Source organism: Phaethon aethereus (assembly GCF_964289735.1).
Source record: "Phaethon aethereus genome assembly, chromosome: 13".
NCBI lineage: Eukaryota > Metazoa > Chordata > Aves > Phaethontiformes > Phaethontidae > Phaethon > Phaethon aethereus.
In genome coordinates this window covers 19,383,873-19,389,601 of record NC_138589.1, presented here as the reverse complement: position 1 = coordinate 19,389,601, position 5,729 = coordinate 19,383,873, and positions in this window count along the sequence as shown.

Sequence of the window (5,729 nt, the reverse complement as noted above, 5' to 3'; positions counted from 1 at the left end):
CTTCGCTGCGCAGCGGCGGGACGCGCCCCGGGGGCCACCGGCAGCGTCGCGCCCGGTGCCGGCAGCGCTGGCTCGAATGCCCCTGCAAGCGCGGGGCTGCGGAGGCTGCGGGCAGGGACAGGCAGCGCTTACCTGCCGCCAAGTCACGCCTTCGGCCGCGGGTGCCGGAGGGAGGCTGCGCGCCCGTCGAGCGGCGACGCAGGGCGCTTCGGCCGTGAAGCCCTGCCAGGGAAAGCCTGCCCGTGTTTAAGACCGCGGCTGATACGGGACTGAGGTGGCCCTCCGTGCGTGCGTGGCTGGCACCCGAAGAGCGGGTCGAGGTCTTGCAGCTCTATGTTTTCCTCCGCCCTCTGAAAAATTGTTGCGGGAGGAGCGTCGGCGGGTGCCACATCTCGGGCAGGCAGATCGGGAGGTTGTTTTGCCGAGGCCGCTGCGTGCAGAGGCAAGACAGGTTACGCACACTGCCGAGCCTGTTCGTAAACTCCCAGGCTGGGGAAATCCTCCGTGAGAAATGCCCCGGTCAGCACAACACCGGTATTTATAAGTATTTACATCAAGGAGAGGGCATAAATGCGTGATGTGTGAATTTGTCACGCTTATTTATGGAAAAAACACGGTCTTTCATTCGCTAGAGGGGAGCGCTTTCATGGTGGATCTCAGCATATTGGCTAAAGTTAACCAGCTGTACCTTTTCTGAAGATTTATAGCTGCCTGTCAGGGAGCATCGTGCTCTGGTTTGCACCAGGACACCGACATCCTCCCCTAGGCATCATGACTACAGGGTTCACTGGGGCTTAAATTGTCTCTAAGGTATAAACTATGCAATTAAAATTCTCCTTTGACAGTAAAAGCTGCACTGAGGGAACAAATGTCATTCCCAGTCAGAGAGAAACACGTGCAATTTTCTGCAGGAGAACGTTTTTTCCTCCCATGACACCCAGGTGCCACCTTCCGAGCTCTGGGGCAGCGCAGGTGGTGACACCCAGACCACGATGGGGCCAAGACCCCAGACTCTCACCTGTGTGACAGCCCACGGTGCCCAAAACCTGGCCAGCCTCCATCAAAGTGGTGTTTTCCCATGGAGCCTTTCAGTGCTGCCCGTTTGCAGCTCCCAGGTCCCACCAGCTCTAGCAGAGGCTGCTGAGCCCCGTGGGACACCCCGCCAGCACGACGCAGCTAGCGGATAACACACCGTGTCCCGCTGATGCGGTGTGGAGGGAGGGCTTCTTCCCAAAGACCGAGGGGAAAGCAGAGCGGCTGGGAAACACCCTGCAAATAGCCGGGCTCTCCTAAAACACAGCTGGGGCTTCCGAGCTCCCTCAGCTCCCGACCGAGAAAGGCTTTCGTGATGACCCGAACTGGATGCGTCAGGCGGATGAAGGAAGCTCCTGCATCGCTGCAGCAGCGCTCTTTCCCATGGGAGAAGCTCCAGGGAAAACGCTGGGCACTGGTTTTCAGGCAGGGCACATCCAGGCCCTGCCCAGGGCTTAGGTAAGGCGCTTAGCCCGGGCTCGAAGGCAGCCCAGGCTCCCAGAGGTATTTAGAGATTTAGACCTTATCGAAATGTGTGGGAATTAGGTGGCAAAACATCTCCGGGCTCACATACGCTTTTGAACCGGTCCCCTCCTTCTGCCGCTTTCGTAAGCCCCGGGAGCCCAGCCAGCTGGCTCTGCTGCCGTGCTGATAAGGCAAAGCAGGCACTGCCTGGCGAGGAAATACATTCTTCCCTTCACTGAGCGTGTTTGTAGTGGCCGTAGCCTTGGGATCACTCCGAATCGCTCCTCCTGTCTCTGATAGAAAAGTGGTGAAAAACACCTTCGCCCTCTCCAGGCAGGCAGGAAAAAAATTTTCCTTGTTTTTCTCCTTGCTTTTCTCATCCCCAGACCCATCACCCGGGAAGCCGGCACACGGCACGGGGAGCCCGGGCGTCCTCTGGGGCTCTGCTGCGTGCAGCGTGTACCTGGACCGTGCCGTCCCGAGCCTGGCTCTCGTCAGCCAAGCGCTGCTGACAATTTGGCTAATTGAGCAACAGGCTCTCGCTGTCGGTTTCCGTGTTTAACTTCCTCCTCTTGGCAAAAGGCCGCTGCTTGTGGAAACACACGTGGCTCCGTGCTGCATACACAAACCGGAGGAGGACGAAATCCAGAATCCGTGCAATGTGGACACGGGCCAAGACGCCACATCCCGGGCTGGCGTGGAGGCACTCCCTCCCAGCCTGGGTCAGGCAGGGAGAATGATACAGTGAGGGGGACGACAAAAATACCGAGACAAACAGGACACAGAACAGGAGAAACACGAGTTGATGAGCATAATGTGGTTTATTACTCAGCAGACCTGCAGCTCGCGAGAAACAGGATTGTTCGAGCTCAGGACCATGGCTCTGTCTGTCATCTTTATGTTCAGTCCTGTAACATGAAATTACGTTTTAGTGCTACTGAAGTTGAATAAACGCAGAAAGAAAATGTAGTTGTTGCTGACTGTTCGCCACGCATTCTGCAAAATTGCTGAACGGACTGAAGTTTCATTTTCTTGCTGCTTTTGATTTCTGCCTGGTAGGAAATCTAATGGAAAATTCATGTGTTATGCTATCTCATGGCTCAGAAAATGGTGGGAATAAATTGAATCAAGCCTATAATGTAAAGAAAACAACACTAATACAAGTGGTATTTCTTCATTCTGGTATAAAACATAATTTTCACACTAACACACAGCCCAATTACAGTACCTTTATAGTATTTCCTATTTAATTGGATAATACAGCTCAGGGTCAGACTCCAGTTCTACGTAGGCTATTTGGGAAACCTTTTATTTATTTTTTTAATAGAAAATATCTGTTATGAAGACTCATACAGCAAAGCAGCTGTAACCGAGATTACGTGAGCCCAAAAGGCTGCTGCTGTCAGGGCAGGGCGCTGCTTCCAGTTCAAAACTCACGGCTCCTTCACCTGCTTCCCTCGCCATAACCAGGGCTTGTCACACTTCTGCTCCTCTTGTGCCACCTTGAGGGAAGAAAACTCTGGTGCATGGGTAGAATTTACTGAGTTTGTTGCTACCCAAAAATCCAAATTCTCTGCTTTCAGGTCGGGTTTTTCCCAGGTCCCTGGGCAGAACACCCGCTGCTCCTGGTTATAAAAGCAAAGAACAAGGTTTTGGGCCACTGTTCCTTTCCATCTTGTCAATGCTACTGGTAAAGGCGAGGTACAAACCTTAGGTCTGTCCCTCGGTGTGTCACCAGGAAGGAAGGGGGGATTTATTTAAATCTCTTGGTTTCCATTTGCACAGCCTCCACTGCTTAAACTGGGAGACTTACCTGGCGGGTGGCTCAGGCTGGGTGACAGGAGCCCCACCATCCACATCTCCATCTTGGAAATTGTCCTAAGGTCTTTTTTGTTTTGCACAGCTTCTCCCGTGGTTCTACATAGGAAGGTAACAAGAAGGTGAAAATAATGGGCAGGAATGGGACTTACCTCTGTAGACTCACCAGCAAAAGGTGTCTTTTTTTTAATCTTTAAAGGATGCTAAATGATGCTGTAAATCCTTTAGCCATAGGCAGACAACCGTCGCTCACCTGACACCACGTCCAGAGAAAAATCTAGCCTGCGTAGACAGTGTGAGGTGGGAGACATGAACAACCCCCTGCATGAACAAATCCCTGCTACACAGTGGTCTAAGAGAAACTGTCAATCTCCAAAGACTCTTCTGTGGATTGTCTCAACCTCGTAGGCTTCTTCACTGCTCATGAAATGATGGAACAGCTTCCTGGAGGTAACCAAACCACTTCTGCACCATAAAGCTTAATGGAGCTCTGAACTAGGCACGTCAAAATTACAGCAATTTTTTTTTTGTTATTCTCATATTTACGACTTCTGCAGATTGCTGACCTCGAGATGCACGCTGTGGTTTTAATGTAGATCCCTGACTTCTTGAAGATCTATTATCATGTTTGTCCTTCTGTTGATTCCAGCTGTTACGTTCATGGATGCACGGATAGCACTTCACTGTCATCTGCAGATGATGCCTTAGGTCACACAAGGTTTTTTCCACAAAGACTGTCGGCCAGCTACATCAACAGAAACTCCATTTGTTTGCATTAACATGGAAACAAGTTGAAATCAAAACATAATTTTGTGGGGTTCACCAAATAGTCCCTTCTCTTGAAAGCCAAGGTACTCAGACCACCTCACGCTTCACAGCAGGAGGCACAAGTTATGTACACACATCCCGTAATCTCCCAATCCAAACAAGTCATATGACCATTGCCATGAGAAGTTCAAGTGATCCCAAGGATAACTTTGCTGCCAGACTGAAGAGCCACCCTGACACCTAGTGCTAGCTGGCGTCTTCTCAAAGCCTACAGAAAATGTTTCCAAAGCAATGAAACCCACTGCTGTTCCCTCCTTGGCTAAATCGCAGGCAGTTTCTCTCTCTGTGACTCCTCTGTTACGGTTTCAGGGCAGAAGGGCAGCAATGCAGAAGGATTCCTGCCCACTCCTGATGAGCAGGTAGAGCAAGACCGGCGTGGGTGGAGCTGGTGGGATGGTAAAGTCTTGCCTGCTCCTGGAAACGCAGTGCTCAGCAGCCCAACCTCTCAGCACCAGGCTCCTCTTTCAGCTCCGGTATCCTGCCGTGGGCACCAGCCCAAAGCTGGCCTCTGTCTTGGTTTGCTTTTCTACCTTTTGAGCAAGCCTTGGCCTCCTGCAAAGCTGTCTGAGAAGCTGCTTGTGCAGCACAAGCTGCCTGAGCTGACAGCTGAAACCCATCCGGCAGCGAACAACAGCTCTGAATCACCATGGAAAACGCCTGGTCAAATCAACAGGGTCACCTTCTACTTGGGTCGCCGTCACTATCCTCTTTACAGTACTGTCCATCAGCTCCTCTTTGGGCAATAGAAATGAAGGCGCCAAGAACTGAGTGAGCATCTGACCCACCAAGGTGGCCCCTCTGAAAGGGGACACTGGTAGTAGCTGTGTTTTGGGGGCCTGTCACCTCCCCTCCAGTGGACAAAATGACTTTTGTCTCTCTGTGCCTATATTTTCTGAACTCTCCCAACAGCTAAGGTTTAAAAGACTTGCCCTTCTTTTCTTAATTCGAAGCCAAGCATATGTCAAGAACACACAACTGACACTAGGCAGAGTTGAAAAATATACTGGTCACTTTTTATTGAGCACCGAAAAATGGCAGAACCTGTACGTGTCTAAGCACCAGGGGCACAAACCGGGAAGGGTCTGCCTGGGGCTGCCGCACTCAAGCAGCAGCTCCATGGGCAGCGCCGGCAGTGCTCGAGGATCCGGAAGGCCATGAGCATTGCTAGCACACAGTGATACACGTAAAGTTTATTATAGCACCAAACATGCTTTAAAGTGTACATGGAAACATTAAAAACAACCTACATCAGTGATTTCCTACTGTGCTTCACAAGACTGTTGTTAAGCCATTTGTCTTTGGAGGGAAGACAAGCTGAGGACAACTCCTCGGTCTGTGTTTTCGTTGCAGCGTGTGATGGATGTCAGTGTGGAAAACACAGTATTTAGACCAGTCTCTTCTGTGGCTTTTGTTTCCGAGTTTGACAATTAATAACTTGAAAAGAATTAACTTGAAAAAAAACCCCAAGCATTATAGCACCATGAGGAAGGGTGATGTCTTTGATAACACCCCGTAAACAGAAATTCATCAACAAATCATTAATTTGTCAGTTTTCTTTTTTAAAAATTCCTTTTGCAAGTAGAGAA